This window comes from Balaenoptera musculus, chromosome 4 (genome assembly GCF_009873245.2).
Source record: "Balaenoptera musculus isolate JJ_BM4_2016_0621 chromosome 4, mBalMus1.pri.v3, whole genome shotgun sequence".
Taxonomy (NCBI): domain Eukaryota; kingdom Metazoa; phylum Chordata; class Mammalia; order Artiodactyla; family Balaenopteridae; genus Balaenoptera; species Balaenoptera musculus.
Window position 1 is genome coordinate 32,700,369 of NC_045788.1, and position 12,247 is coordinate 32,712,615.

The 12,247-nt window shown below is 37.2% G+C and overlaps 1 non-coding gene across 1 annotated transcript; it reads right to left on the bottom strand.

The window, feature by feature from the left end:
* Positions 1-11,459: 11,459 nt before the first annotated feature.
* On the bottom strand, positions 11,460-11,532 carry TRNAE-UUC. The gene has a single exon. It is a non-coding gene; the product is annotated as a tRNA-Glu (tRNA).
* Positions 11,533-12,247: the final 715 nt, after the last annotated feature.

Genomic DNA, 12,247 nt, shown 5'->3' on the forward strand with positions numbered 1-12,247 from the left:
TGTGCAACAGCGAGGGAAGGGGTGGAATGCTAAGTCGTGATACTATCTTTTACAGGTTTTATCTGAAGGGTTTGTAAGCTTCTTGTCTTTTATTTTGGTGAAGGAGAATGTGAGCAGGTGGCAGATATTGCCGGCGATGTAACTTTGAAATAAAAAAGACCAACTGCCGCCTGTTTCCAGGCTCTAGATTAGAGCATATTGAAGAGTATTCTTAGAGTGTGAGGTAAAGTGGCAAATGAAGGTTACTGTTTGCAACTGCATATCTTTGTGAAATTGTGTGATTTTAGCAAAATACAAAAGTAAATGAGATGTTGAGGTTGGTATGACTGCAGTGTCACCTATAATATCTCTCCAATTTTCAGTTTCTTATATTATCAAAACTGGCTCATTGCTCCCATTTAGTGATGTTGAAATTTTTAAGGGTTATAAATTTGGATATGTTTAACATCTTTGCACAGAAAAAACAATAGTTCCGGCTGTTTTAAACAACTGGAGCCCTGTGTATAATTTTACTTGAAAAAAATGACTGTTTTAAAAGTTTAGAAGCCACTATGAGATCCCTTCCATATAGATAATTTAATGATCTCTTCTGATTTTAAAGAATTCCCTATTGCTAGATGTGTATTTGCAAGAAGTAAATGGATGAAAAAGGGTCCTCATTATTATTATGCATAAAATAAAAATAGAGCAAGGTGGCTTTTTGTTGTCACTACTAAAATTTTGATAGATTAAAAAAAATAAGTGAAACAAAAACAGTGCAATTATCATGGTTTATGAAGGAAGATTAGTGAGCACCAACTCATGTCTGGAACAGTAATTGACACATAGTAGCTGTTCATTAAATGTTTGTTGGATGAATGAGGATTCAAGGATATTAATTCCTAATGGGGATGGAAAGGAAAAGCCAAATACACAGCAATCAGGGTTGTAAAGATTGCTTATTTGACTAAAAATAAGCAGAGTATAAATCAGTATAAAGAAGTTTCAAAATATTTGAAAATAAAATGAGAATAACAGTGAGTTCAATGAAAACTTGAAGTTCTTAAGATATCCAAAATAAAGTTTCATAGCTAAAGAGAAGTTTTGAATAGCTAGACTATAATAACAATTTTTTATATATCTAGCATTTGGACCAAAAATAGAATATATTTTAAAATTAAAGAAAAACCTGAACACTTGATATTTCAGAGTAGAATTGAGGAAAAGAGAAAATGTAAGAAAACCTACAAATGAAGGGATAATTAAATGTGATTACTAACATTTTAGTACAATGTCGATAGTAATTTCCAGGAAGCCTATTGGAAAAAAATTGAATAGCAGAATCATAAGAGAATCATAGGAGAATATATACAAGGAAATTGCAGTTATGGAAATCAATAAAAAAACATCAATTTCTAATGAGCAATGTCTCTCCCTTGGGAGAATTAACCGTTCCAAAAAGAACCAGTGAAAGATGAATAGCGGGGAACAGATGGAAGGCCAGGGGAAAGATTGATCACATCTTCAGTACGTAATCACAAAGCTTACAGCTGTAAGGTGTAAGCCCTAAATTCATCTATTTCTAAATCTTGCTTTTAACAAGAAAAGCAGCTTTATTCCCATTTGACAGATGAAATGACTAAAATCTAGAGAGATTTCTGAGTGAAAAAAAAAATAGAGCAGCTTTTTAATGTAGCACTTTCTATTGTTAATTTGAATTTTATTTCAAAAATTTATTGTCAAAATGTGATTGTCGAGAGCCATTAAAAATGTCAGGAGATTGTTTGCTTTATTGTTTTGTCAGCTCTTCCAATCATATTTAACTTAATGTTAGTTAAATATCATAAGATGTACTTAGCGGTTATCTGTCATTTTATGGGGGAGGGAGTGCCCCATACCATCACTCCGTCTTGCTGTGACGCCTCACTGCCCTTTCAGGAGCCTTCTTCATTGTGTGTGGTCTTGGTGGGAGTTGATGCCAGCCTCCCCCAATGGACACCCGCTCCTGCCTGTATGCAAGGAAGCCAGGAAGAGTACAAATGCTCTTGCTACCTGGCTCTTTGCATCTCCCAGGGTCTCTCCTTAGCCAAAGCCTCAGCCCTCCCCTTACTCACTGACTCCCCTGCGGATTATCAATGAATTCTCTTTATCTTAAGTTAGCCAGGGTCATTTTATGATGCTTGCAACCAGGGCCACTGAACGTTGCAATATTTATTTAGAAAAGACAGTGGTCATCTTCTCATAGTAATATTAATCCTTTAGACCTTGGACAGTCTTTAGTGATGCTTTAACCAATCCACACATTTTGTGATTGAAGAAGCAAAGGTTAAAGAGTATTGTGGGCTGAGCTGTGTCTGCCCAAAATTCGTGTTGAAGCTGTAACCCCCAGTACCTTAGAATGTGACTCTATTTCCAGAGAGGGCCTTTAAAGAAGTAATTAAGTTAAAATGGGGTCATTAGGCCAGGCCCTAATCCATTATGACTGGTATCCTAATAAAAAGAGGAGATGAGGACGCAGAAACACCAGTCCTGTGCGTCCACAGAAAGGTGAACATGTGAACAGGCAGAGGGAAGGTATCTGCTATAGACAATATTTGTGTCCCCTCCAAATTCCTGTGTTGAGACCTAATCACCAATGTGATGGTATTTGGAGGAAAGGCCTTTGAAAGGTAACTAGGTCATGCGGGCTCTGCTCTCATGAATGGGATTAGCGCCCTTATAAAAGAGACCCTAGAGAGTTCCCCTGTCCTTTCCTCCATGTGAGGACACAGTAAGAAGACAGCCCTCTATGAACCAGGAAGCAGGCTCTCACCAGATACTGAATCTGCCTGTACCTTGATCTTAGACATCCGAGCCTCCAGAGCTGTGAGAAATAAGTATTTGTTGTTTAAGCCACTCAGCCTATGGTATTTTTTAAATAACAGCCTGAACTGACTAAGGGTCCAAGGAGAATTGCTTCAGAGGAAACCAAACCTGATGACACCTTGATCTTGGACTTCTAACCTCCAGAACTGTGAGAAAATAAATCTCTGTTGTTTAAGTCACCCAGTCTTTGGTATTTTGTTATGGCCGCCCTAGCAAACTAATACAAAGGAGTGATACTGGTTATCCAATACTACACTGTTGGCCACGGCAAAGTTGGACCCGAATCCAAATCAAAAACTTCCCCGGCAAGTGCTTATGCTAATCCACGCTTGCAGCAGTAAATTTGGGTCATACGTATTATGGTTACCATAAATGCTATTTCTAGCAAGATTTTGGTTAATAATGCAACTAGCATGGCACTTCCGGTTACACTTAATAATCTGTAAAAATGGCTCTAAATCTGAAACTGGATACAAGAATATGGCAAATCATTATATTAATATTCACACATAAAATGACTGTCTATTTTCAGATTCCCAGTTCACATGATTTCTAAAAATCTATTAAATTTGGATGAAGGTTTGTTTTTCAAGACCCACATTCCAGAGTATGAGTCAGTGGGTCTTAAGAAAAGTCCACACTCATCTGTGATTATAGAAATAAATTACCTTCTAAGCTTTGACCAAACAGCTTTACAGCTTCTGCCAAAGTCCATAATCAATCTTTTTCTTAACTTATTTTGTAACTTAAATGCTGTTAAACGTTACCAAAGGAATAATGCTAAATAGAAATACACAAAAAAGAAAGGAAAGGCAGCGTATCCTTAATTCAGTGGAAAATCAGGGTGAATAAAAGCTTCTCTAGGGGGTTAAATTGATTCAATTAACTGTCATGGTTAAATTAATCCCATTAGAGAAACACACACTATCTAATGCTCTAGCAAAAGTAACTTTCTAAATGGCCCTGTGGTCTCCCAGCAATTAATATAGGTAGGTAAACACACATCCCCTAAAGCATTTTAACCCATTGTAGTTCGAAGGAGGCTTAATCAGAATATTCTTATTTTCTGGTCCATCCTTGAAAGAAGCTCAATATCTGGGATATTATTGTCAGGTGAATCACCCTCAGAAGTTTATAAAAAGAAATTTCCCTTAAAGCTATCCTCACATTGAGTAAATACCTTTCCCTAACTTTTATTGTGTAGTCCATCAGCAAGACACATATACTCGTATGAAGGAAAGCAGGACTTATCTTCAATGAATTATGTGGAAAAGAGAAAGGCAGCCATGCCATGCCTTGAAAACTTCTACAGGAAGTCTGAAATGATGAAGATTTGAACATAGTGCCCTAGAAAACTAAAATGGGTGACATGTCCTAATGCAAATATGTAGACTCCTTGGAAATTAGAAGTTAAAGCAACACCACTTAAAATAGCACCAGAAATATAAAATTCTTAGGGATAAAGCTGACAAAGGTCTGTAAATTGAAAACTACAAAACATTGTTTAGAGAAATTAAAGAAAACTTAAATAAATTGAGAGACGTTCTTTGTTCATAAGATGGAAGACAATATTGTTAAGATGTCAGTTCCTCCCAAACTGATCAATAGAGTCAATGCAATCCCAATTGAAATACCAATACACATTCCTGTAGAAATTGACAAGCTGATTTTACATTTCAAACAGAAATGCAAAAGACCTAGAATAACTAAAAGGCATGAAGTTGGAGGACTAACACAATCTGGCTTTGAGACAAATTATAAATATGTATATATAAAACTGTAAATGTATTACACAGGGCATCACTGGCATCAAGATAGGTAAATGCATTAAAGGAAAAGAATGGAGTCCAGAAGAGACGCACAGGTATGTGGACGCTGATTCCTGGCAAAAGTTTAAAGGCAAATCAATGAAGAAAGGTTATATTTTCAACACATAATGGTAGATTAGATATTGATATGCAAAAGAGGAGAGTTTATATCTTGTCCAACTTAAAATCGACAATAAACCTAATATAGAGCTTAAACTTATAAAACTTCTAGGAAAAAATTTTGTGACCTTGGGTTAGGCACAATACTATATTATATTAATACTTTGTTATAATACTAAAGACAGAACCCAAAAGGAAAAAAAAATGAATAAATTGTACTTCATCAAAATGTGAAACTTCTGCTATTCAAAAAACACTGTTAAAAGATAAGACGGAGACTAGAAGAAAATAGTTGCAAAGCACATATCTGAAAAAGGGCTTGTATCCAGAATATATTCAGAACTTTCAAACCTCAATAATAAAGAAGAAAAACCCCAGTTTTTAAAAAGTGACCAAAGAGTTGAACAGACACTTCACAAAGAAGACGTATGGATAACAAACAAGCATTTGAAAAGATACTCAATGTCATTTGACATTAGGGAAATGCAAAAACAAGACAAAACAAGACAAAAAAACCAAACCACGGTGAGGTGTCACTACACACCTATAAAAATGGCCAAAGTTAAGATTGATCATACCAAATATTGGTGAGGATATGAGGAACTGAACTCACACACTGTGGGTGGGTATATTAAGCAGTACAACCACTTCAGAAAACAGTTTGGCAGTTTCTTTAAATGTCAAGTAAACACTTACTATAGGACCCAGGCATCTATTTCTGGTATTTTCCTAAAATCTAATGGGAAAATATAGGGAACTTGGAAGTATCACACACACACACACCCCTAACTGTCTTGATTGACTTAATTCTTAATTCTCTGTTACGTGTACAGTGACAGAATATATTTCTAAAGTATCGATTGCCTCATTATCACTTGGCTTTAAAGGTCTTTAATACACTTATTAACTTCCTACTATGTGTGACATTCTCAAACTTCCAGCGACTCCTGAAAAATACAAATTGCACCTTCCAAAAGTGCTTTCTTCCATTTCAATTTCCCAGATTTGACGTGCAAGTAAATCCACCCTCGAATGGCTAAAAACTCCAAATCAGTTCCTTGGGAGACAGGGGACTGAGTCCATAACTTTCCTATTTTCAAATCACTTTGTTCATAAGTATTAACTTGAAAGCTATTTCTGGATCAATCAGATTCACACTGAGGTCTCTTAAAATTTTTTTAACCATTTTTATTCTTTCAATTTTGAAAGTAAAATAAAAAAATTCTTCAATCTGACCTAAATTCTTTCATTTTATGCTCTTCAATAGAATAACTCAGAATGAGTCAAGTTTCTTCAAGCTTCCTAACACCTTTCTTTCCATACCTCTGTCCTTTATCCTACAGAAGCCTCAGGACTTATTCCTCCTCTTATCTCACCAGCTCAGGACCCCCAGCAGGCTCAGTTATACATACAACAGCTGACCACATATTCCTCCTTTATCACTTTAATCACTTGCTAGCATTTCCATTTCCCTTCTACCTCTTGTCTTTTTCTACACCCCACCTACCTAGCCCTAATCTCAAACCAATCCAATATCTTAGGTGCTCAAATTCTGCTGGAGAAAACACACTACCATGCCAGCAGGTGCCCATGTGCCCACTCACAGCTGGGCTGCAGTCCTCTCTGGCCAACCATTTATGTGTTCCTAGTGAGTATTCTCTGCCATCACTCATGAAGGCAAGTCACAACCATCGGGAAACCGTCCACTTGTCCTTCGCCTTCCCTGCTGCCCCACCATCCTACTTCCTCTATGTGAAAGGGATACCAACGAAGTTGGGGTGAACTTTAATTCAGGATCAGATATTTGAATTAGCATTATCTGATAGTTTCTTGGGCTTTGACCCCTGGAAATTTGCTCCAGGAGCTGTGCCAAGGCATCGAGAAATATGCAAAGGAGAACAAGGAGAAAGGTATAATGCTAAGAGAGAGGAGAGTGAGATTGTCTGGGGGGAATTACAGAGGCAAAACCTTCAATTAAAGCCTTGAACTGGAACTAGGAGAAAAGAGGAATACAGGCTTTTCCAGTGAGAGAAACAGTAATGGAAAAGCATGGAAGCACAAGCTCATCTGGGGAGTTCGGTTGTGAGAGCCTAGAGCCCATGAGAGTGGAAAGCAGTGGGAAGAGGTAAGGCTGCCCTGGAAGGAGATGCTGAATTTGGAAGCCTCTTCTATGCCAGGTCAAGACATTTTTACTTCATCCTAGAGTAAGGAAGGTTGTTATCTAATCAGAGAAAGAAATCAGGATCCTTAAGATGTTAATGATAAAGCTTCAGCCCTCCTTCCTGCAATTTAATAGAAGGTCCACAGAGCAGGAAAAAAAATTTCACATCTGAGGAGCTTCTAGGAGGGAAAAATCTGCTACCTCCATTATCTACCCAAGAAACGAAGTGCTGAGGAGAGAAAGTGAAGAGGATTGGCTCTTTCGAGAGAAAAACTTCATTATTTGTGTGTTTGAGATAATGATTATCTTTTTCCCTATTACTTAAAATTTTAAGCAATTAAGCTACTAACCTCAGCAACAAGTGGAAAATATTCTGACAAATCAACACCCTTACTTAACATTCCCTGAGCCTTTTCACTTATTATTTGTGGTGTAACTCCAGTCCTGCGGAACCAGACCAAAAGGATATCAAAAGGATTTCCTGTCAGTAAAGGACAAAAGGATAGTATTATTTAAAAATTTGGTGTAGTCAGAGGAACAGAGAAAAGCACAAGGAAGACCTGGAAAAGGGCCTTTGCAGGCAAAATTTATTGGAATTTTTGAGCTAAAGAGAGTGTGATAAAATCCCTAAACAAGACAAAGAAATTAAGGTACTGTGCAATTTGGGACCCTAAGGAGAAATGCAGAGACTTTGGGAAACATTACTACAGAGCCTAAGAAGCATTTTTAGGTACAGTTGTGTCTTGGAATCTCGTTACCGTAATACTGCCTACAGTAAAACATAGGAGAGATAGTGCTTGCCGTGAATTTCTATGGCTTTGTGACTTTGGGCAAGTTTTAACCTCTCAAATCCTTAATTTCCTATCCATGAAAAGAGGCTGATAATAATAGTACTTGCTTTATAAATTGTTGTTAAGGGTTAGAAATAATCAATGCACGTAAAAGACTTAGTGTCTGGCGTATATTAAATGCTTATCGTATGTTATCTATTATTATAAAAGGCAATAATTAGTGGGAAAAAATCTTGAAATTGCTTTTGTTTTCATGGAACTGAAACTGAGTGTAGGTTTTGAGTTAGTCTTTTCCGTAATGATTAAAAGCTAAATGCTTCCACTTTTGTTCACCAACAGCTATATCTCTTTCCAAACATTTTTTTTTTCCTGAAGAAATTCAATAACAATATGCAAATTCCTTTTTCTCCCAGGTTTTATGTGCATGTGTGCTTAGGGAAACAACATATTTATATATTTCTGACTTTGTTTTCAGTTGAATACTTACACATTTATCTTTTAAAGAAACAGATAGTAAATGGCAATACTCTCAAACAGAATTTTTTATGAAAAGAGGAAGGATTGGCTTACGGGTATTTAAATGAGGTTAAACTCCACGTGGTTGAGGTCATAAGTCCTCCTCTGTTTTACTTTGAGAGTCGGCCTCAAAGTTGTACCTAAACATATTTAATTTTATTTTTAAAAGCCATGTCTAATGAGTATGATTGTAAGAGAAACAGTGATTAGTTATTTGTTTGAAGGAGCAGATTAGAATTGAAAGTTATTTATAAAGGGAATAAAAACAATTCTGTATAATCACTGCTATTGTTAGGGGGGGGGGGGGGTTGAAATCAGAGATAAACCTTATTTTTTGAGAAAGAATGGAACCTCTTCAGAAGTGCCAGGAGAGCTATGGGAATTTTAGGAGACCCTGACCCAAATTACTTCTAGAACGAAAATTTCTGTTCCTTCTCTATATAATTATTAAAATGAAAGTTGTAAAATTTTCTAAAGGCTGATATAATAATGTTTACAGCTATACGTACAAGTGACAAAGAGCTGTAGTTTATGGAAAATAAAGGCAAAACTTATGTTCCTGTGATATTGACTAACTAGAAAGGGGAGGGTCTTATGTTATACTAATTACCCACAGTTTTTAAAAAAATCGATTCTTCTTTTGTCACGATGATGAAAGTGGCTGTGGTTTTCTTTTACTAAAAGGTATGTGTGTTTATTGCTGATGTCTTTGTAAACATGGAACTGGGGGTTGTGATCCATCTTTATGTAATTCGCTAGGCACAGGCTTTGTTGTCCTTAAACAGAGTGCCAAAGCTGACATCACCATCCTTGTTCTCGCAGGGCTCCAGCTGGATGAACTGTGGGGCATGTGCCCTGACTTCATGTTCAGCATCAGGGTCAAAGCAAAGGGAGGGCTGACAATGATTCCATTGTGAGCTCTATGGAAATGCCATGAGGATTCTCTGTCAAGCTCAGTGTCCATTGCACCACCACCCACCCCTCTCCTTCCCAGTGAGATCCTGTATCAAGCTTTATTAATGCAACCCAGATGAGTAAGGAAGAGAGGAAGAATGAGGGGGAAATGTAAGTCAGAACAGTCATTATTCTATTCTTCATCCGAAAGTCGTGAATCTTATTTTTTCTGCTTCTGTAATTTCTACTCTAAAATCTTAGAAAAACTTAAATGCCATTTTATACATAAGGTAAAAGGGACCCATAGTGTTCAAAGTACTGGCTCTAGGAGTAGAAACCAGGAGTTCTCTAACCTATTTAGATTCTGACTACCACGTATCAATATTATTTTGGTACTCTTTAACACATGCTAAATCTGTCTCCTTGGTTGAGGAGAATCTATCTGTCTGCGTGGAGTATCAGGACATAGAAAAATGTACAGTTGGTATCCTTCTTAGCTTTAAAAGACAAGCTGTCAGAAAAAAATGTAAAAAACTTTAAAATGGGCAAAAAAAAAATACTAAGTGCTCTGTTAGGGTTATCTCTTTCTTACATTATCTTCAAACTTTTACAACTCTGATAATAATCCAAAAAAAGTTTTTATCCATAGAAATAAAGATGTGTTGTATGTGGTGAAACTTAATTAGTTATTGCCTGGTGGGTATTGACAGTTTCACATCTATTTGTATATCTGTGTCCTAAGGACTCTCCTTTGACTAAGTTGTAACATCTTCTTGGTTCCCTCACCCATTAATGAGTTAAGTAAAATCTTTAATACATGTTTGCTTTATATTTGTATGACAAACATGGTTTTCCCATGGTTTTTAAAAAAATTATCCTTTATTTTTAAAAAAATTAAAAAACATTTTAAAAAAATTATCCTTTATCAAGAACTTAAAACAATCAATAGACTCTTCTTTCTTTGAATTACAAACCTATAGGTAGAAGAAATCTCCACAAAATGAGAAATGTTTTGACTTGCTTAATAGATTCTTATCAAATATTTCTGTCTTTGCTGTTCAAAGATAGTCCTAAAGATAATGCGTTAATGATGTGTTAATATGCTTTGGAAGCTGCCAATCTGGGATCATTGGTCCATACAGAGTCCGGGGTTAAGATGGAAGAGGCTGTGAGGAATTCTTTACTAAGACTGCTGGTGAGGCATTCACGTCAATGTGCTTCTCAAAAGGATGGAAGCCTCTTAAACTTAATGGAGAATTAAGCTGAAGGTAAATAGCTCAGATAATTGTTCAGTTGGTTTAACTGGTTTGCAGCAAGAATGCCTCTCTCTCCTTCCCTAATATAACTGTGCCCTAAATGTCTCCCTACCTTATTGTTTTGTCTCATGCTTGACTCTGAAAACAAATATAAATATTTGAGGAACCATAAAGCCAATGAAATAATAATAGATATTATTTATTGGAAAGCTACTATTTACAGATATTTTGCATTTATTACCAGAGTTATTCCTCACAGCAACTCTATCTGGAAAGTATTATTACCTATATTCTATATATGAGAAAACCAGTGCCCAAAGAGGCAAAATAATTAGCAGGGCTGAGCTTTGAACCCATTTTGGCTTGACTCTGAAGCCACTGGGTTCAGCCATTATGCAATACGGAGCCTGTGTTGCTGGGCTCTGGAGTTCTGTCTGGCTCTGAATCCTGGTTCAGCCACTTCAGCTCCCCCCAAGATGACAGGCATTTAGGAGATAGATAAGAAGAGTGAAATGGAAACGTCTGAAATACCAGAGGAGGACCACGAAAGCAAATGGCCAAGGAGGGAAGAGAGGAGAGAATTCTAGAAAGAATTGAAGGATCGACTGTGTCAAATAGTTTAAGAATGTCAACTAACATAATGAAAATGAGTTTGCGTGGAGCAATAGGAGGTGATCAATGGCAAACTTCGCCAGGAAATTTTAGCAGAGTGGATGCAGAAACCAGGTAAGAGTCTGTTGAAGGCAGATGGAATGAGGGGATATAGAAGAAAGAAATTGAAGACACAGGAGAGAGAGATGCTGATGGAAGTACCTAAGAGACCTTAGACAAGTAGAAAAGACCATCTAAAAGAGAGACAGATGCATGAGCCTTGGACATCAGAACGGGAAAACACCTGGCCAGCTTTTATTTTCCTGTGAAGTAGGAGAGAAGGTTGCTGCTGAAGAAAGAGAGCAGGCTGTAAGGGTGGCAGGGACAGCGAAGAACAACAGAGCAATTTGCTGATGGTTTTGATTTGCCACTGTGACTATTTATTTGTTTATTGGCCGCGAGGCTTGTGAGGTCCTAGTTCCCTGACCAGGGATCGAACCCGGGCCCTCGGCAGTGAAAGTGCAGAGTCCTAACCACTGGACCACCAGGGAATTCCTGCCATTGTGACTACTTATTATGACCATATAAATATTTGTCCAGAGAGGACTGCAGACCAGCTGTGACTGGGCATCTGAAAGAGTGATTGGTCCGCATGGTGGTGTGGTTTCTCCAGTATGACTCAGGATCCTAAAATGTTCGATTGTATTAAGATTAGAGTTTGGTAGGTAAGGTGGGTGAGGTGTAGAGAAGAGCTAGGTGTGGAAGGGAAATGGCAATGCTAGCCAAAGTGACTAAAGGGAAGAGGAGGAGGAGGAGGGATGTGGTCTCACTGTATATAAAGCAACTGAGCCTCGTTGGGGTGTTGACCAGGTCAAGCAAGAGGAGAACCAAGTCATGAGGGCTTCTTTGGGAGGAAGAACAGGGGTGATGATGAAACATCTTAGCTCAGATTTCACCCAAAGAGCAAGGCGAGCATGCATAAGACATTGCTGATGAAACACTGAAAAACTCTCTCCATGTCTCAGCTCTGAAAATGTTAAAGTGAATAAATTATTAAGTACTAATTTTTCATCCTAATAGAAGTCATTTTAAACAAGCTTGTCTTCCAGCTGTTTCTGAGATAGCATTAGTATCTAGAGAACTCATAAATAAAGTGGTCTGTAGAAGTTTCTTATTATTTCTTTTCATATTTTAAATCATTAATATCACTGTAGTCTGTCTATGCTTTGTTTAGAGGTGATGCAAATTATCTACCCCACACAAAGA